Source organism: Aegilops tauschii, chromosome 7, assembly GCF_002575655.3.
Source record: "Aegilops tauschii subsp. strangulata cultivar AL8/78 chromosome 7, Aet v6.0, whole genome shotgun sequence".
Lineage (NCBI taxonomy): Eukaryota > Viridiplantae > Streptophyta > Magnoliopsida > Poales > Poaceae > Aegilops > Aegilops tauschii.
The window spans coordinates 304786511-304812375 of NC_053041.3; positions in this window are offsets into that span (position 1 = coordinate 304786511).

Genomic DNA, 25865 nt, shown 5'->3' on the forward strand with positions numbered 1-25865 from the left:
AATTCATGAAACTTGGCATGCTATCATGGAGTGGCATCAACATGCCGTGGTAAAAATTTTGTCCCATTTGGGGCAGGTTTGGGTATAAGCTTCTCACAACAAGCATGATGGTTTCGATAGGGAACATCCCACTTTTGGGGACGAAACAATATCCATTGCCTCTTATTGCTTTCAAATTTTTTCGCGTGTCAACATAGAACAACAGGAGTGTTGTGTCAATTTTTGTGATTTTTCGGGCTTCGTTTGGACATTTTTATGCATTAACATAGTTTTCAATTCATTTATGTGCATAATTCAAATTTGAACTACATGCACATGCTCCAGTGCATATAAATTGGTTGAAAAATCAAATATGTTTCCTTGGGTGCATGCTTAGGTCTAATGAAAGAAACGGGGATGAATTTCAAACACTAGGGCACCATTGATTGCCGGCAAAACGTTGAGATGCCATGTTTTTAAATTCTAGTAAATCCAAAACTCGTCTGAAATTCATGAAATTTGGCATGCTATCGTGGAACGGTATCAACATGCCGTGGTGAAAATTTTATCCCATTTGGGGCAGGTTTGGGTATAAGCTTCTCACAAACCAGAGCTTCTCGCAACAAGCATGATGGTTTCGATAGGGAACATCCCACATTTGGGGATGAAACAATATCCATTGCCTCTTATTGCTTTCAAATTTTTTCTCGTGTTAACATAGAACAACAGGAGTGTTGTGTCAATTTTTGTGATTTTTCGGGCTTCGTTTGGACATTTTTATGTATTAACTGAGTTTTCAATTCATTTATGTGCATAATTCAAATTTGAACTACATGCACATGCTCCAGTGCACTAATGTTGGTTGAAAAATCACATGTGTGTCCTTTGGTGAATTTCTAGGTCCCGTGCATGAGATGGGAATGAAATTCAAACACCAGGGCATCGTTCATTGCCGGCAAAACATTGAGATGCCTGGTTTTTAATTTCTAGTAAATCCAAAACTTGTTTGAAATTCATGAAACTTGGCATGCTATCATGGAGCGGCATCAACATGCCGTGGTAGAAAATTTGTCCCATTTGGGGTAGGTTTGGGTATAAGCTTCTCACAAACCAGAGCTTCTCACAACAAACATGATGGTTTCGATAGGGAACGTCCCACCTTTGGGGACGAAATGATATCCATTGCCTCTTATTGCTTTCAAATTATTCTCGTGTCAACATAGAACAACAGGAGTGTTGTGTCAATTTTTGTGATTTTTCGGGGTTCGTTTGGGCATTTTTATGCATTTACTGAGTTTTCCATGCATTTATGAGCATAATTCAAATTTGAACTACATGCACATGCTCCAGTGCATATAAATTGGTTGAAAAATCAAATATGTGTCCTTGGGTGCATGCTTAGGTCCCATGCAAGAAATGGGAATGAATTTCAAACACCAAGGCACCATTGATTGCCCGGAAAACGTTGAGATGCCTGGTTTTTAAATTCTAGTAAATCCAAAACTCGTCTGAAATTCATGAAACTTGGCATGCTATCATGGAGTGGCATCAACATGCCGTGGTAAAAATTTTGTCCCATTTGGGGCAGGTTTGGGTATAAGCTTCTCACAAACCAGAGCTTCTCACAACAAGCATGATGGTTTCGATAGGGAACATCCCACATTTGGGGACGAAACAATATCCATTGCCTCTTATTGCTTTCAAATTTTTTCGCGTGTCAACATAGAACAACAGGAGTGTTGTGTCAATTTTTGTGATTTTTCGGGCTTCGTTTGGACATTTTTATGCATTAACTGAGTTTTCAATTCATTTATGTGCATAATTCAAATTTGAACTACATGCATGCTCCAATGCATATAAATTGGTTGAAAAATCAAATATGTTTCCTTGGGTGCATGCATAGGTCTAATGCAAGAAACGGGGATGAATTTGAAACACCAGGGCACCATTGATTGCCGGCAAAACGTTGAGATGCCTGGTTTTTAAATTCTAGTAAATCCAAAACTCGTCTGAAATTCATGAAATTTGGCATGCTATCATGGAGCGGTATCAACATGCCGTGGTGAAAATTTTGTCCCATTTGGGGCAGGTTTGGGTATAAGCTTCTCACAAACCAGAGCTTCTCACAACAAGCATGATGGTTTCGATAGGGAACATCCCACATTTGGGGACGAAACAATATCCATTGCCTCTTTTTGCTTTCAATTTTTTTCTCGTGTCAACATAGAACAACAGGAGTGTTGTGTCAATTTTTGTGATTTTTCGGGCTTCGTTTGGACATTTTTATGCATTAACTGAGTTTTAAATTCATTTATGTGCATAATTCAAATTTGAACTACATGCACATGCTCCAGTGCACTAATGTTGGTTGAAAAATCACATGTGTGTCCTTTGGTGAATTTCTAGGTCCCATGCATGAGATGGGAATGAAATTCAAATACCAGGGCATCGTTCATTACCGGCAAAACATTGAGATGCCTGGTTTTTAATTTCTAGTAAATCCAAAACTTGTTTGAAATTCATGAAACTTGGCATGCTATCATTGAGCGGCATCAAGATGCTGTGGTAAAAAATTTGTCCCATTTGGGGTAGGTTTGGGTATAAGCTTCTCACAAACCAGAGCTTCTCACAACAAGCATGATGGTTTCGATAGGGAACGTCCCACCTTTGGGGACGAAACGATATCCATTGCCTCTTATTGCTTTCAAATTATTCTCGTGTCAACATAGAACAACAGGAGTGTTGTGTCAATTTTTGTGATTTTTCGGGGTTCGTTTGGGCATTTTTATGCATTTACTTAGTTTTCCATGCATTTATGTGCATAATTCAAATTTGAACTACATGCACATGCTCCAGTGCATATAAATTGGTTGAAAAATCAAATATGTGTCCTTGGGTGCATGCTTAGGTCCCATGCAAGAAATGGGAATGAATTTCAAACACCAAGGCACCATTGATTGCCCGGAAAACGTTGAGATGCCTAGTTTTTAAATTCTAGTAAATCCAAAACTCGTCTGAAATTCATGAAACTTGGCATGCTATCATGGAGCGGCATCAACATGCCGTGGTAAATTTTTAAACCCATTTGGGGCAGGTTTGGGTATATGCTTCTCACAAACCAAAGCTTCTCACAACAAGCATGATGGTTTCGATAGGGCACGTCCCACCTTTGGGGACGAAACGATATCCATTGCCTCTTATTGCTTTCAAAAATTTTCTCATGTCAACATAGAACAACAGGAGTGTTGTGTGAATTTGTGTGATTTTTCGGGGTTCGTTTGGACATTTTTATGCATTAACTGAGTTTTCAATGCATATATGTGCATAATTCAAATTTGAACTACATGCACATGCTCCAGTGCGTATAAATTGGTTGACAAATCAAATTTGTGTACTTCTGTGCATGCTTAGGTCCCATGCAAGAATTGGGAATGAATTTCTCGGGGTTCGTTTGACCTTGGAAACTCAAGAAGGTTAATTAGTAAAGGGAAACTAGCTAACCCGCATGCTTGTGGATGAAACAATTATAATTACGATGGAAGAGAAACGTACCGAAAGCATCAGGATTCCATGCAAAAACAGTGCCACGAGTGGTAGCAGCAAACACAAGACCCTCGTATTGAATTGCATCACAGTACTCATCTGTGTACAGAAATTGTTTTTTGAGCAATATCCATCGAGGCATGGAAGTAAGGAAGGCAGCAAGCTTGTCGAAGATAGCAACAACTTCATAGTTCGTGTAATCCCAAGAGCGGTTGGGAATTCGACACTTTGCTATTTTCCATAGACGACAGTCACCATGAACGTATTTGAACTCACGTAGAATACCGGTGTACTCAACCTCTTGGCAGTCTGAGATTTTTGGAAGTGGAACCCGGTGACGAGTGTACACATTCACAAGTTCCCACTCACAGTTGTACCCAATATAAACAACCCAATCTCCATTTGCGCCGGCCCAAGCCTTGCCCTCAAGCGATGGCATCTTAACATCACACGTATCATTATCAAGCAGCATCAACTTGGACAAGGCGAGGCCTCCGTCGTCCCCGCGCCAGTTAGCAGGGTCACGGCGAACAAGATAGGGGAGATCAAACCGCTCCTGGACCCTTGGGTTACTTGTAATGATGTTATTAGTTGAGTCGACAATGGTCTTGAACGAACCTGCCATGCTAGCCGAGGTGATGACATCGGACCGATCAATGAGTTTCTCCACCACGTCATCTTTCAGATCGGGCCAAGAATAACAGGGTCATTTCCGGCCTGTTCCCTCCATGGAGAAGATGATGGAACAATGGCAGAAGGAAGGGTGAAGGCAAATGTTGGAGGAAGAGCATGTGACAGCAGTTCCAAATCGAGAGGGAAAGGCGAAGAGGTGGTGGACGGTTCCCACGGTACAAGAAGAGGCTAGTGGGGAGAGAACGATTTCCACAGAGGTCACACACTGACGACAAGGCCGAGTGAATCGCATGCCGTATATCGCACACACCTTGATCTGGCTGACCATTTCTTTTGTGTTGCCTAATCACAAACAGTTCATCCGAGTGAACCGTATGATGTACATCGCACACACCTTCATCTGGCTGACCGTTTCTGTTCCCATGTCTCAACACAAATAGTTCATCCAAGTGAGCCGTATGCTATACATCACACACACCTTGATCTGGCTGACCGTTTCTTTTGTGTTGCCTAATCACAAACAGTTCATCCGAGTGAACCCTATGCTGTACATCACACACACCTTCATCTGATTGCCCATTTCTTTTGTTCCTCCTCATCGCAAACGGTTGATTGAATTGAACCGTATGCCCTACATCGCAGACGCAACTAAAATCTGAACCTTGTTTGATGCATCCTCCATCGCAAACGTTTTGCACCTTTTTTGATGGTTTTTTACACCACCGTTTGCGATTATGGCATCGCACACAGTTTTGTCGAAGGGTCTCTGATCGTAGTGTCGCGTTAGCAGCATCCTGCAGTAGTGTTTACTCAGTGGAAAAAGGCCTGTCAAGATCTGAAGTTATATTATTCATGCTCAAATGAGAAATATCAAAGTCCCCAGTACTGACATTCTGTGTGCCAATTCTCTCCTTAAATGAGGCCCAGATAATGGCAGCCTTTTGGCCATGATCATAACTGCATTGACCATCAGAGGATATCAGAAAAGTGATGTAATTGTGCCGAAATACCTGTGATGCAGTAGCATGAAAACACTTAGTATTTTAATCACCAAGTTTTGCCCATCTGATGTTTGCTCTAATTCTCCAGTATAATCTTTTTGCCTCCAAAAGTTTATTAGTATGATTGATGAGGATTTTCCTGAAGTTTTTCTCCCTCCTGGTAAGTAACCTTTAATCTTCCAAACCATCAATAAGCTTGACATAGAAGCAATAGTTTTCAATGGTTTTACTAAGTTGTGAGAATTTCTTACTCCCCTTAAACTTGGCATCTAGATGCTTGGCAGAATCAGAGAAGTGTATAGAACTACACCAATGGTTCTCTACTACTTCAATTAAACCATTAAATTCTGTCCAGAATTCCTCAAACCTGAAGATGTTGCTTTTGGGAATGTTACTGTCTATCATGATTTTGATGGGAACATGGTCAGATGAGATCTTGGCCAAAAGGATTGCCATGGTAGATGGATGTACAGTAGTCCAGTGGGAACTGGTGAACACCCAATCCAACTTTTCCAACAGTGGGTTGTCCTGTTTATTACTCCATGTAAATGATCTTCCTTTCAATGGTATTTCCACTAAATCAAGATTTATGATGATATTATTGAAGAGCATCATGCTATTTGGGTCACCTCCTGGCTTGTTTCTGTTATCACGACGTCTGATAAAGTTGAAATCCCCCAATATCATCCATAACTTGTTCTGATTGATATTAAGATTTTGCAGCCAAGTCACAATTCTAGTTTGCCATCCACAGAGTTAGGACCATACACATTTGTGACACACCAACAACTATTATCCAGATTGGAAGTGAATTTGATAGTGATGTGGAAATAATTTCTACATATAACCTCACCCTTGAACATGTTGCCATTCCATATAGTAATTCAACCACCTGAATTACTAGTAGATGGAGAGAAACAATACTGATTGAATCTCTTGGGACAGAAGTTCTTTATGTAAGCAAGATCAAAATTTTCTCTTTTGGTTTCTTTAAAGTTCATTGTGCAACAAGCACTTTCATCAATTTTCTGCCTGATGTCATCCCATCTAGTAGAACAGTTAATCCCTCTAACATTCCAGTTTAATATATTCCAACTTCTATACATGATTGACATATAACAATAGAGCTTTGATCATACTATGAGTGGCATAGCATGATAGGTCCTTTGATGCATAATGACAATTATGAGTTGACATATACTGGTTATGACTGTAAAATACTACTGTTCTAAGCAACATAGATTGTGCATGAAAATCCTCATAGCAGATAAATACTCCATTATAGCAACCATATGAGCATGACATGCTAGGAAATCCATGAGAACAGAAGTGCAGATTATTACAGACCATAACTTTTTGTGATGCACGCAGGCATCCAAATGAAACATGGAAACAGGAGTGCAACACATGGAAAGTGACAAATGATAACGAGGTGACAGTTTGGGGAGCCACCCAAGCCCCATAGGTTGTCCATGCTCCTATCCATCAAAGTTGTCATATTCCACAGCCTGAGATGACACTTCATGAGGTGCCATCTTACATGGGCCAGTGCCAATAGCCTGCAACGTGTCCATACAAAGTTCAGGTGGAGGGGGAGCATGCTTATTGATCACAACAACATCAAATTGAGGACCCAGATTAACTGATACAACAGTCTTTTGCTTCTTAGAACTATGATGCAACTTTTGCTGTGCAGTAGGATTATCCACCTTCATTTTTGTAGAATCAGCATCAGCTTTGTTCTTAAAACCTTGGTTGATGTGAGAAATTCTGTTACTCCTCCCGCAAAAAGACTCATCAATTATTGGCTTCTTTTTCTTCTTGTTGCATGGGTTCTGAACTTCAGCAAATTCTTGGCTCGTGATTTCCTCAATGCTGATAGTGCTGGATTGCTGTGGCAGTTCTTGGACAGTCTGTATCTGAAGAAAGCATCTTTTATTACGTCCATCAGTGCCCATAACATCCACAACATTGCATTTAGCATTAATGATCTTGCTGCCACCAAGTTTGGGGATGATTTCATTGGCATTAGTGACCAGATTAGCCACTAGGTCCTGTAGAACTGCAATGTGTTCAGACAGTCCTTCCATAGATATATTGCAAGTTTGGACAGGCAGAGTAGCACTGGTAGAAGGAATCTCATTGTAGTTCATGGCATCATTGTTGGGAATAAATGCAGGGCTAGCAGCAGTAGAAGGCTGTTGATCATGCTCCTGATCAAGTGGGATGTAATCAGGCCCAATGGTGTCATATACCTACTCCATAGCAACCTCATTCAGGCCAGCTGAATTGTTCAAAACCACATTGGCCATAGGAACAGTAATTGTATCATCACCAACATGTACCTGCTCAGTTTGCTCATCAGACTCTGCCTCATGATTATCATAGTTGTTATTGTTGACAGCATGTACATCCTCATATGGTGCTCCTAGGTTTTCATTGTGAAGATTAATAACAACTTGGTCCATGGGGATATTGCCCAGCACTTCATCATGCCAAAACCCTCCATGTACATGAGGCAGTGGGTGTGGATTACCACCATCCGGTGGGAGTGGATCCTCATCACCACCTTGCTGGCCAATCAACTCACTAGACAGAATATATGTAGGGCAAGTACAGGAATCCGCATAGCCAACATCATCAAGATTACGAAGCACAACAGTACTGATACGAATAGTGTCAACATTAATGACTCTGAGCTTCACGATAATTCTAGTTTTATCCCTAGGATCTTTGTTCCAGATTAGAAATCTTCCATAGGGAGAAACTGTGTGACTGACAACCCCAACATCCCAGCATTCAAGTGGATAGTTCATCATGAAGATCCAAATATCACAAGTAAAGGTAATGCTACGATAGTTCAAACCTCTATCCTACCTAGTAATCCTCAAAACAGAGTCACCGATCTGAAATGGGCTATGACTGACAACCGTATCTCTAGAGCAGGCAGTAGTGAATTGGATGAGAGTCGTACCCATACCACAGTGAGATAAGTAGTTAATGCGCCATCCGCGACCTTCGAGGAAGGTGGTGATCAGAGTAATGGCGCCGTGAAACTCCTCTGCAGATACATCCGGGACCAAGGTGGCGATAGCCCATTCATTGCACACCATGGGGAGTTCTCCTCGCAGAACAACATAGCCATGACGAGCACGGAGAGGGCCAGGGGTGATGGTGGTGCCCGGAGGAAGGTGGGGGAGAGGGTTGCAGGGGTAGCAAGCCATCTCGGGAAGCGAGTCGCGAGCAGGCGGAGTAGGGGATGGTGGACGAAGGTGAGAAGGCGAGGAGGCGTCACGGGTGGGAGATATAGTAGGCTAAGGTTGCGGGTTTGGTTTGATCTGATAAGCTTGAACTGAGATTTTCTTGTAAAAACAGAATCCAGCAATATGGTTATAACCATAACAAGCACGACACTGGATTTTATTGTTACAAAGATAGCGCGTGTGACCATAGCCCAGACATTTAGAATAATAAGAGTTATAATCTGTCTGATAAACATTGGGGGTGCTAGACGCTCCGCCTTCCAGGCAGATGGGCTGGTTTTGCCGAATGGGCTCTGGCGGCCCAGTATCAAGGCGTGCGGAAGAGTTGGTGTTTGAAACGCAATTGGGGCCTGGAACGGCTGATCCGCTATGCATGGCAGTTCTTGCGAGGGCAACGGACGTGCGATTATCATGATCATGTGCATGACCAGGCAAAACCGTGGATGATCCAATCGGAATAACATTAGCGCCAGTCAAAGTAATATTTGCACGTTGTGATGAGACATATCCACTGTTCTGAGGCGTTAAATGATAAAGGATACGACGATATACTTGCTTGACAGGCACATTACGAGTTGTCATACCTTTGCCCCGAGATGAAACCATAGTCCATTCAGCATCTTGCTCAGCATACCATCTCTTTTCTTCAAAAATCCAATTTGGGCCGCCACCACTCCAGAGGTGGAAATAACATTTAAATAGATCACAAGTGAATAAGATCTTGCGTACCAAATAGAAACCCACAGCCTTGGAGCATACTTTGAAACGATATACATTGCCAGAGATATGGAGGACATCAAATGATTGGTAATCACCACCCGTTCATGCAGAGAGAACCAGGCTGGCATTGAGATTATTCAGTCGAAAAGTAAATCTTGCAAAGGAGACCACCATCGTGAAGCCATGAGAGGAGGAGACCGAGTTCACTGAAGATTGAAAATACTTACGTATCTCACCTCTGAAATGATGACCAAATGAGAAATCCAAGAGATGGGCTATAGAGTTGGGGTCAGAGAATGGATCCATTGGAGAGAAAAGGATTTTTATTGGAGGGATCCGGCCAGATCATGGCTGGAGCCAGGGCCGCCGGGTGGGAGAGGGTAGCTGGGTGGAGGGGTGGGAGGGAGCAATTTCTGTAGGAGTGTGAAGATCTTTCTGCCGGGCTTCTTTAGTCCAATGCAGAACTTGATTTTGCATCTCCCGACCAAGCCAATATTGGGGGGGGGGGCGTGCAAAATCGATGGTGCTACGCAACTGAGAGGATGCAGAAGACGCTTCGACCAAAATGTAAAAATAAACATAGAATTCAAGCATCGATGGCGGAGGCATTCATTACTATGGAGGCGGCAAACTTTGTGACAGCACACTATGAAGCCAAAAATCATCATTTGCATAATCCGAAGCCTCAGTACAATGCTGGCGACCCTAAAAAGGGTGGATCCAACCTCAGCCTATTCAAAGAGAATCGCGCACCAGCCGGTGCTTCTAATTCCTTATCGTTGGATGTCGAAGAATGGCGGACAATTTCGTTGTATATCTTCAACAACCTAACAGATGCATGGCCGTACATTGAGCTAATGGTTTCGACTTTAAGGTCCGTTCATTTGAAAAATACGACCAACGGGTATCGCTTTCGGACCTATGGCAAAGAGCTATCTATGGCCGACCGAAAGTCTACAAATTGTTGTGTCTCTACTATTGGCGAAGGAGCAACCGAGTATTATGGAAGAGTTGAAGCAATTTATGAACTTCAATTCTATGGTGCAAACCCACCAAACGTTGTAGTCTTCAAATGTTATTGGTTCCAGCCGAAGGAGACTAGAAGGACTCATGAACATATTGGGCTAGTGGAAATCAAACAAAGCACCCATTTGGATGTTCCCGATGTCTATATTACGGCTCAACATGCAACCCAAGTTTTCTATCTACCTTGGCCCTATCAAACTGATCCAAATCTCAATGGTTGGGATGTCATTTATGAAGTGCCGCCACGTGTTAGGCCAACTCCCCCCAATGAAGACGATTATGAACCTCACATTAACCCAGACACATATGAAGGAGAATTCTTCCAAGAAACACGTCTTTCCAAAAAACATTTGAAGAACCGCTCTACTTCACCCGAGAACGTTGAAGTAGACAGCGACAATGAATCCGACTTCACCCGTGAGCCGGAACTAGAAGAGGTTACTATTGTGGATGACCTGTCAATGCTTGACCGATTACGTAAAGGAGGCCTTCCACATTTATTCATGATGATGATGAGCACGTTATTACTGATAGTGATGATGATGCATTTATTGATCCCGGAGCATATATACACGATGAAGAGTAATATTAGTGATTTAAGGTATTCAATTATTATTATGTACATATATATATATATTATTAATTAGTTCATGTTATTAGGTATTCAATTTTTATTATGTTCATGATGATGATACATTTAAATTATATACATATTATTCATGTCAGGTATTCAGTTTTTTTATGTTGTACTAATTTCGTTTAATCTTTGTCATTCCCGGTGTTGATAGATGGTGGGCGTTGGTCGAGAGCGCTACGAGCCTCTGTCGGGGATATCTAGTGACATATGCCAAGGGGTGACTTATCATGGATGGGGACAAGAGTACGTCGTCGGGTCCTAGAAGCGGGAGTGAGCGAGATCTCAAACGCCTACGAGTCTTACCCAGGTTCGGGGCTCTCCATCGAGATAACACCCCTAGTCCTACTCTGCCGGGTCTCTGCATGATGACTATCGTCAATAGAGTAGCTACAAGAGTGCTCCTTGAGCTGTTTCGGCTAGAGGAGGAAGAAAGGCAAGGCTAGCTCTATCTCCTCTCTCTATGTGGGTGTAAGTTGGCTAGGGTTCTGAACCCTTTGCATGGGTGAGCCTGGGGGCTTTATATAGGCCTACCCCCGAGGGGTACAATGGTAATCCGGCCGGGTGTAGGACCCGACCGTCAGTGTCTCTGGGCGCCGGCTTCTCCACCGGCTACTGGAGCCCGCCGCTTGGTGGGTCCCGCTGGCTGCCGTGAAGTCAGCCGAAAGGGAGGGCCCGCCGCCTGCGGGCCATGCTGAATGCTTTCTACTATAGCCCCGCCCTTGGTGATGGAGGCTTTGTCGGGGGGCGCATGGCTACAGTCCTGCCGCTTGGCGGGCGCTTACTGTAGCCATGCTCCATCTCATTAGATTAATGGTGCGCAGACTTCGAGGAGAGGGAGGGCGCCTGCTAGGAGTCGGCCCGCCCTCGAGGCCCCCTACTCGGGATTCTCCGTCTTCTGGTGGCTCGCGGACAGGTAGGGCCCGCCGTCTGCGGGCCGTACCGACCGCCCATCGTGGGAGCATGGCTCCCGCTGATGTAGATGGCATCATGGGCAGCGTGGAAACAGTGCCGCACCGGGCGAGGGGTGTCCGCTTGGTACACCCGCACTATGGCCATGTTCGCCCTAGATTCGGGGGTGACAGTTTGTACTGTAGCCACGCCCCGTCTTGTCATAGTAAATGGGTGCAAACTTTGAGGGGACACATGGCCACGTGTTAGATGCCGGCTCCCTGGGGCCGCCTGCTGGGAGCACGCCGTCTTCTGGCAGCCGGCCCAAGGAGTCGGCCTTTCACCGGAAAGGTATGAGGGGTGCAGCTAGCCCCGATGTCTTGAAATACTATGGGGTGCTGATGAGGCTACCTGTGGTCAATCCCTCCGACGGTAGTCCCCGAAGCTGGTGGGGCGCCGCGGCTAAAATCGAGGAGCCTCAGCAGCTTTCTACTCTGAGTGATCTGGTAGTCTTGCTTCGTCCGGTTTCTGGTGATGCCGACTGTTAGGAGCCGGCCAAGGTGGGGCCGGCCGACTGGTGAATTCGAAACGTCGTGGTAGATGCCGGGTGGTGAGCCAGCCGGGCGGCAGGCCTGCCGCCCGTTGCTTGCTTGCCACGCGTCGCCAGCAGATCAGGCCGGCCTACCAGCCCACGCACGCGACGAGACGTTGCTGCAGGCCCGGGCTTGCCACTACAGGGCCTTGGCACGTGCGCGGATCAGCTCGCCCGAGGCAGATGGTTGCCATTCTCAGGCGCTTTAATCACGCGCCGTTAAGGCGCGGAATGCACGGGGTCATGCGGGGCGTGGGCGCAGTTAATCCGATGCCCCCCACATCTTACCTCTTCGGCTCCGCCGCCACGGGCCTATAAGAAGGGGGAGGAGGGAGCGACAGAACGCACGTGCGCCCTCCCCATCCTTCGTCTTCTTCTTACTCCATCTTCTCTAATCCCTCGCTGCCACCGTACCGCTGCCTGCTGTCGGAGCACCGCAGCAGCCCGCTGTTGCGTGACTTCTCCGCATCACCGCAGCCTTGCCATTTGCGTGAACGCGCCGCGCCGCCAACACGCAACCATGAGGGATGGCCCGTGGCGACTGGGATGGCTCAAACATCCACGTCGACCACTTGGAGTTCCTCCGCCAGACATGGTGGCTTCCCCGCGTGACAAACGTGGAGGTGCGCATTCCCCTTGAAAAGGAGATCTCGCCGGCGCCGCAGGAAGGCGAGCGCATCGTCTTCAGGACACACTTCCTCTGCGGCTTCGGCTCGCCGGCAAGCAGCTTCATCCGCTCCTTCCTTGACTTCTACCAACTCCAACCCCACCATCCCACGCCGAACACGGTGGTGTTGCTCGCCGCCTTCCTTACCCTGTGCGAGGGATACCTCGGCGTGCGGCCCTCGCTCAAGATGTGGGGGGAGCTCTTCTACCTGAAGCTCGGCACTGCCGCCAAAGGCATGGCGGCCCAGTATGGCGGTGCGGCGCACCGGCTCCGTGGTCCACTTCCTGGCCTTTGCTCTGCTAGAGCCAGCCAAGCTCTGGCAGAAATCCTACTTCTACGTCTGGAACATCCACGCGACGCGGGACTACGTCAACTTGCCGGCTTACGCAGCCGGCCCGCCAGTTGAGCCCCCGCACCAACTGGAAGTTCCGGCCGAGGACACTGTCGGCCGCCTGCTCCACCGCTCTCACATGGCTCGAAGATATGACGGAGTCGGAAGGCCTCAAGGCCTCGGATCTGCTGGCCGCCTTCATCGAGCGCCGGGTGCTGCCTCTTCAGGCCCGGCCGCACCTGATCAGCGACATGGGTGGGCTCCAAGATCCATGCCGGATGTCCGCCAAGGCTCTGCCGGACATGGAGGTGGTCCAACTGGTCAACTAGTTTTCCGACTGCAAGCTCGTCGAGGGGAGCTGGCAGTTCGGCAAGGAGCCATACAGCCGCGCCAACCGCCCGCCTCCGATAAGTCTCTAAATCTTTTTCTTTGCTTTTGTCAATCTTCTCGTGACGCCTTACCATCCGGCTGGGACACAGCGCTTCCCGGGCCAGCCGGCCACCGGCGCGCAGGCCCCAGGCCATCTGTACCTAGCGGATCGCGTGGAGAGCGACGTGGACGACCCTGAGCTGAGGGCGGCTGCCATGGAGGAGGACGATGCTGCAGGAGGCGGCGGCGAGGGAGCAGGCGGCTCCGCAGGAGGCAGCATCGGGGAGTGGCCGGACAACTACGAGGAAGATGCCGAGCCACGTCGTGCCCCCGACGCCAGCAGGTCGAGCGCCGTCTCCTCGACGGTGCCGACTGGAGCACCTGGTGTGCCGAAGCGCCGGGCCGACGCTGGGTTGTTGGGCTATCGGCCGTCCACGAAGGCCAGGGCCACGACTGCTGCGACCAAGCTGCAAGAGGCCGCGAAGGCGGCCGCCATTCGGAAGGTCCCAAAACAGCGCCAATGATGTCCGCGTAAGTATCTTGGTCTGTCTTTCTTGAGGATCTCCATCTTGTGTTTGCTTCTTTCTTTTCTTGCAAACTTCTTCTTAGCTTCTCTTGCTGTGTTGCACAGGGCTCCGCTTTCTCTCTCGCGGGCCCCGTCTGCCTTGGTGATTGGGAAGGCAGGCGGCCCCGAAGTCGTCTGCCGCGTGGAACCGGCCGCCGTCCTTCGGGAGGCGACGGAGAGGAACGCGCTGGAGGTGCAGCAGGAATGGGATGTTGCGGCCCGAGCAGATGGAGAAGCAGCCGACGTGGCGTAGGCGAAGGCCGACGTGGCGGCCAAGGCGCAAGCCAATGCGACGGCCAAGGAGCAGGCGGACGCGGCGGCCAAGGCATGGGAGGAGGCGGTGTCCCGTGGAGGGGCTCCGGAGGCCACCGGCCCGCAGCACGCGAAGCTCCGGTGGTGGAGGTCCAGGCACCGACTAGAGGGATCGGGGCCGACCAGACGGCCCTGGAGAGGGGAGAGGCTGACCCCGTCGTCCCGGAGACGGAGGTGCCTCCGCGCGCGCCGAAGTCTGGCATGCAGGGCAGCCGGCCAGAAGCGCCGGTGGTGCCGCCATCTGGCAGCGAGCTGGTGGTGGTACCAGGGCGGTTGGGTTGGGAGGCGGCGGGTCGGAGCCGGCTGCTGCTTGCTGTGTCATTGAAGTCCCTGGGCCGACTGCTGCAGCCCCCAGACCGGGTTGTGAAGTCCCCGGGCCGGGTTCGAGTGCTGCAGTCCCCGAGTCGCCTGCCGAAGTCCTCGGGCCGACTGCTGCAGTCCCCGAGCCGGATCCGACTGCTGCAGTCCCCGAGCCGGATCCGACTGCTCTGGGGTTAGCCGGCATGAAGATGGACTTTGATTCCAGCAAAGGCTTGATGGACAGCTTGCGGATGCACTGGAGGGAGACGCCGGATGGTATTGCTTGCCGGGTGGAGCCAATCCGTGCCAGGGCATTAGCTTGCTCGTTGTCGGCCCGTGGCACGTGAAGGAACTCGCACCCGTCGAAGTACCCACTGATCTACTAGACAAGGAAGCGCTAGCTCGCCATGTTTTCATCCTTGGCGTCCCAATCGCCGGACGACTGCTCGACTACCAAGTCCGAGTCGCCATAGCACAGCACTTGGCGGATGCCGATCTCCTTAGCCAGTCAGAGTACGTGGACGAGCGCCTCGTACTCGGCCACGTTGTTGGAGGCGGCAAAGTGAATCTGCAGCGTGTACTTGAGCTTGTCGCCTTTGGGAGAGGTGAGGACGATGCCGACTCCCAAACCGGTGCGCATCTTCGAACCATCAAAGTGCATTCGCCAATGGTTGGAATCCGGCGCTGGCGGCAGGTACTGGGTCTCGACCCAGTCGACGAGGAAGTCGGCCAGCGCTTGGGACTTCATGGCGGAGCGGGGCTGGTAGAGGATGGTGTGGGGAGCTAGCTCGATGGCCCACTTCGCCACCCGCCCTGATGCATCTCTGTTGCCTATGATCTCGGCAAGTGGGGCAGTGAAGACGACCGTGATGGAGTGCTCTTGGAAGTACTGCTTGGGTTTCTTGGCGGCAAAGTACATGCCGTAGCACATCTCCTGGTAGTGGGGATAGTTCTGCTTGGAGGCCGACAGAACCTCACTCAGGTAGTAGACGGTTCGCTGGACCGGCTGTGCCTTTCCGTCTTCTGGGTGCTTGACCACGATCACGATGCTGATCACCCGGCTGGTGGCTGCGATGTAGAGGAACATGGGTTCCTTAGCAGTCGGAGCGGCCAGGACAAGCATCATGGTCAACATCTTCTTGAGCTGGAGAGAAGCTTCATCCTCCTTGTCATTCCAGTCGAAGCAAGTGGATTTCTTCATTAACTGGTACAGGGGGAGGGTCTTCTCGCCCAGCCGACTGATGAACCGGCTGGGAGATGCCAAGCACTTGGTGAACTTTTGGATGTCCCGTAGCCGGGTGGGTCTTTGCATCCGCTAAATGGCCTTGATCTTCACGAGGTTGCACTCGATGCCGCGTTCAGAGACAAGGAAACCAAGATACTGACCGGCTGGGACTCCGAAGACACATTTCTCCGGGTTGAGCTTGATTTGAAAACGGCGCAAATTATCAAAGATCTGCTTGAGATCCTCTAGAAGGGTGTCGCGCTTCTCCGTCTTCACCACAATATCATCTACATAGACGTGGGCATTTCTGCCGAGCTGCTTGAGGAGGCACTTCTGCATGCAACGCTGAAACATGGCACTGGGATTTCTCAAGCCGAACGTCATGGTCACGTAGCAGAAGGCTCCGAATGGTGTGATGAAAGCGGTCTTCAGCCAATCGGCTGGGTTCATCTTGATCTGGTGGTAACCTGACTAGGCATCCAAGAAAGACAGCAGCTCGCATCCGGCTGTGGAGTCAATCACTTGATCTATCCGAGGCAAGGCAAAAGGGTCCTTGGGGCAGGCTTTGTTGAGGCTAGTGTAGTCAATACACATACGCCACTTGTTGTTCTTCTTCAACACGAGGACTGGGTTACAAGCCAGTCCGAGTAGAACACTTCCATGATGAAGCCGGCTCCCAGAAGCCGGGCGATCTCTTCATTAGCGATTCTTCTCTTCTCTTCTGACATGCGGCGGAGGGGTTGCTTGACCGGCTTTGCATCCGGCCTCACATGTAGCTTGTGCTGGGCTAAATCTATCGGAACACCCGACATGTCTTTGGAGACCATGCAAAGATGTCGCAATTCTCATGGAGGAAATCGACAAGCTCGCTTTCCTATTTGCAATCGAGGTTGGTCCCTACGATAGCGTGCCTCTCCGGGTGGTCTGGGTCCAAGGCAATCTTCTTTGTTTCTTTGGCCGGCTGGAAGGAGCCCTGATCCTCCATGTCCTTGGGGTCTGCGGTGTTTTGGGAACGGGGGTACCCAGACTTGCCTGCCTGCGGCCCACGGCGTGGCTCCGTCAACGGCCTGGTACAGCCCAGCTTCAACAACAACCCAAGACCCTCGCGAGGCGGGCGACACCAAGACCTCCTTGGGGGGGGGCCTCCCCAGGCTGGCTCCAGAGGAGCGGAGATATCTATGCAAGCTGCACCTCGCGAGGTTCATATGACGTGAGCCATGACGACCAAGGCCAGGCAGGCACCAGCGGGCGCAGTGTACTAGTTTCCTCTTTGGTGCTAAGGAGGCAAGCGCTGGCGTGGAGTCCCGAGGAGTCAAGCAAAGGTTTCCATTCTGGTGCAACAAGAACAAGACCGCCAGGACGGCAGGATGGAGGTCATCATGGAGCCCACCGCGGCGTCACCACCAGACGCCTTTGCAGGCGAAGACTACTTTTGTCAGGATAACTTGTACTAGTTGTCTCCCATTGAATTTGGCCGTGGTGGGATCACTTCCCGCCTACATTTTGGAAGAGGACCCAGGCCACTATAAATAGGACTTAGCCACCACCATAGGGGGGATGGATCATTCAGACCACCCTCACACCCACCAGTTCATCTAGCACAAGAACACCTCACCTCCTGAGGCTGTTCAACCACTATACTAGTTCATCCAGCCCCTCGAGGCAATCCAACACAAAGGTGGAGTAGGGTATTACACCGCAAGGTGGCCCATACCAGGATAAACTGTTGTGTCTCTTGTTCATTGGGTTCGTCTAGCTAGGCCGTGGAACGGGTGAGCAGGCAGACTGGGGAGGACGAGTTCTTCGCACGCACCCCAGAGTTCGAACATCTCAAGGGTCTGCGGAACCCTAAATTCGACATTTGGCGCGCCGGGTAGGGGTGCGTCGGAGCCTCCCTTTCGCCGGTCGACTCGCCACCGCTGCACAGCTTTCATGGATGACACCCGTTGAGCCCGTGCTAAGCGTCGGGCCGCCCTCGCCACTCGCGTCGCCCAGACGGCGCCTGCCTGCGGGCCTCCCTGTCATTCTCCATCGCCTGCCGCCACCGGCCCGGCGGGGCATGAGTAGCAAGCTTCATCGCCGCACCCCTCCGTGCGGCGTGATGGACGCACGTCCACCCCTTCGCTGACTCCGACTGATTCATCGTTTCACGCACATCGCGGGCCGGCGAACGCGCAGGCCACGCTGCTCATGGCGCGCGAGCTCCTGCGCTACCGCCCCGTCGACGACTTCTATGAAGACTGGCTGGACCGCATCGCCAAGCTCGTCAGCGCCGCTGGGGCCTCTCCTACACCATCTCTCTTGCTGCCTCACCCGCCGCTGCCGCGGGTGACGTAGCCCATGGAGCACCTCCGTCACCTACCCTTCAAGACGTCACCCTCGGACCAAGGCGTGTGGCTCCACGGCGTGACCTGCCATGCAGGGTGCCCGCGCATGAAGAAGAAAGCTACCAGGAGGTCCAGCGGCCGCAAGAAGATGCTCCAGCAATCCCTGCACCATAACGTCAAGACCTCGCGCCGCCTGCGGTGGTGGCGTGTGAGCGCCAGGATCAGGCTCTCCCTCCACGACGGGCGCCGGTGACCACCGCGGGCTGTCGTGCCTTCACTCCAGAGCAACACAGCGTCGTCTGGCCGGGGAAGTTCAAGCCTGACCTGCCTCTGCGCTACGACGGCACCCCCGACCCTGCTGAGTTCCTGTAGCGCTTCGAGCTGAGCATCGAGGCGGCCAACGGCGATGAGAAGGTCTTGGCGAACTGGTTTCCCATGGCCCTCAAAGATGGCGCGCGCTCGTGGCTCTTGAACCTGCTCATGGGATCGATCTCCTCCTGGGGCGAGATGCGCGAGCGTTTCATCGCCAACTTCCAGGGCACTGGCGACCGCCCACCTGCTGCGGTTGACCTGCGACGCATCAAGCAGTTGCCAGGGGAGACCCTGTAGAAGTACATCCAGCGCTTCAACAATGTTCGTCTCAAGATCCCCAAGGTGTCGGACAAGGCTATCATCTATGCATTCTCTGATGGTGTCCGCGATGTCAAGATGAAGGAAGAGCTCACCATACATGAGCACCTGTGCACGGCTCTGGAGATGTTCAACATGGAAACCAAGTGCACGAGAGCTGAGTAAGGACGCCTCTCCTCCTTGAGCTCCCGGAGACCGACCAGGAGAAAAAGAAGGCCAAGGCCAAGGACATGAAGCGCAAAGGGGCGGCCGTGCTTGCGGCTAAACCAGAGATGAAGCACGGCTACAACCACCCAGAGTCATCCAAGGGCAGCAGTCCGTTCTGCGTCTTCCACAACGTACACAGCCACAACACTAATGACTGTCAGGAGCTCAGGGCCATCCGCGACGGGCACCTCGGTCGTCGCCCCGAGTGCAGCGATTGAGGCTACGACCGTGGAGGAGGCCAAAATGGAGGACGCTGGGACGACCGTGGCCCACGCCAGGAGTGGCGCGATCAGCCTTGTGAGGAACGCTGGTAGGCCCAGCCTCGCGAGGGCCCCTGGAGGGACCAGCCTTGCGAGGACCACCCTCAAGGCAACGCTGGCCTCCCTCGGCTGCCACCAGCGCCGAGGAGGAACGACGACCACCACCAGGACAAGGGGGCTGAAACAGGCCGGGCCGATTGCATCTTCTTCTTCTACTGCCAGGGATCGAGCAAGCCGGTCGATCCCGTGGCAGGCGTCGTTCTCTCCGACTCCTTCATGGGGGCCCAGCCGGCCTCCGAGAGTCGGATGCTCAACATGCGGCAGGGAAGCGCACCTCTCCCTGCGAGGGGGAGGCGGACGGTCGTCCCGCCATTCTACTGCTCAAGGGCGGCCGTCTTGGTCGCACTCAATCGTGATGTGGGTGTGCCGACTATGGCTACGTCACCCCGTGCTCACGGCGGGAGGGGGTGTGGTCTTCGACTTGCGTGCCGGGTTCCACCACACGGCAGCCAGCTTCCTGCTGCGTGGTAGCTGCGTCGAGGAGCTACTAGAGGCACGCCGTCATGCATCGATGCTCGTCACCCTCCAGGTGGTCCAGTTTGTCTGCCGCCGCCTGCGCGGCGCGCAAGTTCTCCATCGGGGTGGCATAGACTGGGAGTTCAGCTCCCGGCATGCTGGCGATAGCCGCGCTGCGCTGCTGAATCGTGCTCACTCGGATAGGTTCGCCAACAGCCGGCGTGCCACACACGGCGCGGTCGATCTCGCGATGATAGGCTTCAGTGAGGCACCTCATGGTCGCCAACTTGTTGGCGCTATCGAGGAGCGAGACGCGGAATGTTTCCAGCGTCGCTCCATCGGCGTCTGCCGCCATGGGCGCGGATAGACCCCGCATTGCCGCCTGCAGCGGCTCCTGGACGGCCCCGCCAGAGGCTCCATCGTGGCTAGTGACCAGCACCTCCATGATGGTGCTGGCGCTGGCGTTGCTGACCGCGGGAGGGAGCGGATCGTCGATGATCACCATGTTGTCAGGGAAGGCATCAGTGGACGCCGCGTCGAAGTCAATGAGCATCTCGACGGGCGGGTCGGTGGAGCCGACGGACTCCAGGTCAAAGGCAGGCTCGTTGGCGATGTAGAGCTTGCCGAGGAGGTCGACGAGGTAGCTCTCGGAGTTGGCCACTCCCGCGTCGGGCGCGGTCTCGTTGGAGAGGCGGATCCCGCCAATGAGATCAATGAGGCAGCTTGCGGCGCAAGCGGCTTCCATGCCACGTAGCGCGTCGACGCAAACGCTATCGGGTGTGCCTGGCTGGCTGCGCTCGCCATGAAGGAAAAGGGTTCCCGTCCAGAACGTGTTTCCGGCCGATGGTGCAATTAGCCCCACGGTGGGCGCCAAATGTCAGGGATATCTAGCGACATATGCCAAGGGGTGGCTTATCATGGAAGGGGACAGGAGTACGTCGTCGGCTCCTAGAAGCGGGAGTGAGCGAGATCTTGAACGCCTATGAGTCTTACCCAGGTTCGGGGCTCTCCGTGGAGATAACACCCCTAGTCCTACTCTGCGGGGTCTCCGCATGATGACTAACGTCAATAGAGTAGCTACAAGAGTGCTCCTTGAGCTGTTTCAGCTAGAGGAGGAAGAAAGGCAAGGTTAGCTCTATCTCCTCTCTCTATGTGGGTGTAAGTTGGCTAGGGTTCTGAACCCTTTGCATGGGTGAGCATGGGGGGTTTATATAGGCCTACCCCCCAGGGGTGCAACGGTAATCCGGCCGGGTGTAGGACCCGACCGTCAGTGTCTCTGGGCGCCGGCTTCTCCGCTGGCTGCTGGGGCCAACCGCTTGGTGGGTCCTACTGGCTGCCGTGGAGTCGGCCGACAGGTACGGCCCGCCGCCTGCGGGCCATGCTGACTGCTTTCTACTGTAGCCCCGCCCTTGGTGACAGAGGCTTTGTTGGGGGGCGCATGGCTACAGTCCCGCCGCCTCGTGGGCGCTTACTGTAGCGACGCTCCATCTCATCAGATTAATGGTGCGCAGACTCCGAGCGGAGGGAGGGCGCCTGCTAGGAGTCGGCCCACCCTCGAGGCCGCCTGCTAGGAGTCGGCCTGCCCTCGAGGCCGCCTGCGCGGGGATCTCCATCTTCTAGTGGCTCGCGAATAGGTAGGGCCCCCCGTCTGCGGGCCATACCGACCGCCCATCATGGGAGCATGGCTCAGGCTGACGTAGGTGGCATCATGGGCTGTGTGGCAACAGTGCCGCACCGGGAGAGGGGTGTCCGCTTGGTACACCCGCACTGTGGCAACGTTCGCCCTGGATTCGGGGGTGACAGGTTGTACGGTAGCCACGCCCCATCTTGTCATAGTAAATGGTTGCAAACTTTGAGGGGACTCAGGGCCGCCTACTAGATGCTGGCTCCCTGGGGCCGCCTGTTGGGAGCACGCCGTCTTCTGGCAGCTAGCCCGTTGGACCAGCCGGCCCAAGAATTCGGCCTTTCGCCGGAAAGGTATGAGGGGCGCAGCTAGCCCCGATGTCTTGAAATACTATGGGGTGCTGATGAGGCTACCCATGGTCAATCCCTCCGACAGCCTCCTTCCTCGACACGTGCTGGGAGGGGTGCTTCCATTCCACCCCAGCACCTCCGGAGAGGGCTGCTAGACAGTATACAGACACCACCGGCTGGCGCTTCTTCTTCGACCGGGAGAGGTCAGGGGAGGACGAAGAGGAGTGCTAGAGGTGGACGTGGCGGCGGGAGAGGTAGGAAGGCTTTTACGCCTTCCTCGCCACCACCCTCAGCTGATTCACCCGACCACAGGACTGCTCCATCTGAGGTGGACCCGTCTGACGTGGACCTGTCTTGGACTCTGGTCCATGAGCCTTGGGCCGATGAGCCTCGGGTCGCCGAGCCTTCGTCCCACGAGACTCCGGTCCCAGAGTCTTCGTCCCACGAGACTCCAGTCCTAGAGTCTTCGTCCCACGTGACTCCGGATGCTAGTGGCCATGCTGATGGTGGCGAGGACAGCTTTTGTGATGATAGCTATAGCGAGGGCGAGCTGGTTGAGGGGCGGAAGGTCTACCAGCATGGTGGCACAAAGATCCCGTCCGTGTCGACGACCCACGAGCAGAGGTGGTTGATTGTGCCTAATGGGGAGAAGTAAGTGCATTTACTCTTTTTTAACCTTTTGCCTTCACGTTTCTTCAAATTAATCTCTAATGTGTTGGCCTTGTCATACTGCAGGGGTTGGAAACATGCCCCTGGTGTCCGCAGGCCCAACCAGGTCCTTGGTATGCTTTGTCAGCAGAACTTCCCGTGGTGGGTCACGTGGCCCGGTGAGGGTCAGGTTCCAGAGCTAGCACTGAGCTGGGAGCTGTACTTGGCTGCCCCGGTCCTGCCAGAGGAGAGGGTCGACGGTGTCTTGGGCGAGACGGTGGCCGACATTGTTATCCGGACATTTTGGGTAATTTCTCCTTTAGAATTAAAAATCAATAGTACCTAGTGATTGTACTAATCAGTGTTGTCTTGTTAGATTGCAGACCTTCTACAGGTGTCTTGAGGAACAGGAGGAGGCCGCGGCTATGGTTGTCGAAGCTGAGTGCAAGCGCCTACTTCAAAACTTATGGCACGAGGCTCGGGTGCTGGCTGTTCGAGACTACTACGCCTCGACTGGTATTAAGAGGACTAAGACGAAGTGCCGTGTCAAGTTTCTGAGTAAGGAGAAGTACATGAAGGTAATTACCTATTCTTAAGGCCTTGTACTTAGTTTACTTGATTTGATTCGTAGGCGTAGAGCTGAAATTTCTCTTGACTAACTTAGGTGCCCACGAGATGGTGTGCGGATAGGATGGACTATTGGGAGGCATTGGTGGATGAGTGGTGCTCTCCCCAACGGCTAGCCGTCCACAACAAGTCCAAGGATAAGCGTGCCCAAATGCAAGGTGTGCCACACCATCAAGGGAGCTCCAACCTGTTTGAGTATGGGGATAACTGGGTATGTGGTTTGCTTCATTATTCATGCAATTTCATTCTTCATGCCAGCTTGAGCCCTTAACTAATATTTTATTCCTCCCTTTTAGGCGCGACACAACAAGAAGGAGGTGCCAGGGGTGTTCGACCTCTATGCCATGGCCCATACTGCCCCGTACAAGAAGGCCAAGGCATTCTCTGAGTCTATCCTCGATCATCCAGAGAGCTTCACCAACATCTCCTCCCACCACAAGCTCATTAGGTACAGAGACGAGGGGAAGACGAGGAAAGGGGAGGACTTTAACCCGAGCCAGAGTCCTTTTGATCTAGAGCTGGTGATGATATCTGGTAGCGGGAGGTCCCATGGCTCGGTAGCCATTGGGGATGGACTGATACGTTGTCCTAGAACTCTCCCGGAGATCAAGAAGTGCCAGACGACCTCCGATCCTGAGATAGGGCCTCGTCCACGGCCAATGGAGTTCGCCATCGAGGCTACCCGGGACTCTTCTTTAATATATTTGCCTTTGCGATCATTTTCCTTTGCTTTTATTTTCAAATCTATTATACCAAAAATACAAAAATACCTTGCACTTTATTTTATTTGGTGTTTGATCTATCAATATTTACTACTCTCTCACGTACGTTTGTCTATTTCTGGCTCTGTTGCCTGAAAGGGATTGACAACCCCTTTTACACGTCGGGTTGCGAGTATTTGTTATTTGTGTGCAGGTGCTGTTTACGTAGTGTTGCTTGGTTCTCCTACTGGTTCGATAACCTTGGTCCCATCAGTGAGGGAAATACATACCGCCGCTGTGCTGCATCATCCCTTCCTCTTTGGGGAAATACCGACGTACCTTCAAGCCGCAATGTCCACCTCCCTACGGCAGCTTCCTTCCCCTCTTTTATACACGCCTTGGTCCTCTTCCCCCCCGAAAACATTGGCAGAAAGGTTACCACACAACGGCAATTTGAAGGGGGACAGGGGCGCAGTCTATCTTGATAAATGGTGGTCTTTGCTTGCAAAGCCTCTGTCCATGACGCGTCGGTGGGCTCGGTGATGACTTCCTTCCTGTGCGCCCGTCATCCTGTTCTTCTTCCACTGATCAGGCAACCTTTGGGGATTGCTTTGGGAACCGGCGCACTGGCCTTGTTCCCTTAGCACCAAAGAGGAAACCCTCTTCATCCGCGCCTACTAGCACAGCCTATGGCGCCGTTCGTTGTCACGCGTGTCACCCTTGTGAAAGCACGAGGCCGCGCAACCAGCTGAGCAGCTCTTGACAGTAGCCCTCGGGCCCGTGGCCTGCATGTATCCACTCGTTATGGGGGGTGAAACGGCATAGGACCTAACCGCCTACGGGCCAGGCACGACGTGTGGCGCACAATGGAGCGGGGGACGCCCCCACGTCTCCCACGACGCCTCGGCAACTGCCCGCGCTGACATAAAGCCTACTCGCGCATGATGCAAGCCCATCACTGTCTTCCTTGCCCCGCATCTACCTCCTTGCGCCTTCCTTCACACGCACGACTCCTCGGGAGCTAACCCAAGCTGTGGCGTCTCTCGCCATCGTCGCTTGCAACCCCGCGACGTGTGCATGGCGCCCGCCAGCAAGAAAGGGACAGCGACAGCTCCGAACTCCACCTCGCCTGCCGTCGCGGCAGCACTCCTGCATTCCTCCATCTTTGACGCGGAGGACTTCGATCTGGTGCTCCTGCTGGTGGCCGATGACCGGAATGAAGGGCAACAGACCAGGATCTGGCCAGGCTCAAAAGCGCACAGCGGCTTGGTGGCGTCTGCCTACCCCTTCTTCCTCCACAACGTTTATGCCGGGTTGGTCCCGCCATTCTCGGAATTCTTCTACGCTATCCTTTCCCATTATTGGATCCACGCCCTTCATCTCCAACCCAACTCCATCCTCCTTCTGGCCATGTTTGCCTTCTAATGTGAGGCCTTCGTGGGCGTGAGACCCTTGGAGGCGCTTTTCCGCCACTTTTTCAGCCTGCGGTTCACCACCGCGGATCAATGCTCCGCGTGCATCTCCTTCCAGGACGTCAAGGCGATGGAGGATGGCATCATTCCCTTGAAGGTCGAGAAGAAGGTGGAAGACTACCTGCAGCGCTGGGTCTTCATGGACGCATGTCGGTCCAGCCCGCTCCTGATGATTCCGACGGACCCAGCCGAACAAAACCCAGGATGGGGGCACCAGAAGATCACCGACCCTAGGATGGAGCCTGTCTTGGAGCAGGCGGCCGCGCACCGGGCCGCCAAGCTTTCGGGGCCGACGGTCCAGAAGGAGTACCCGCGGAGGCGGATTGCGCCGCTCCAGCATCACTCGTGGATGATGTCTACTACGCAACTTTATTCTTGAAGACTCATGTTGGGCCTCCAAGCGCAGAGTTTTGTAGGACAGTAGCATTTTCCCCTCAAGTGGATGACCTAAG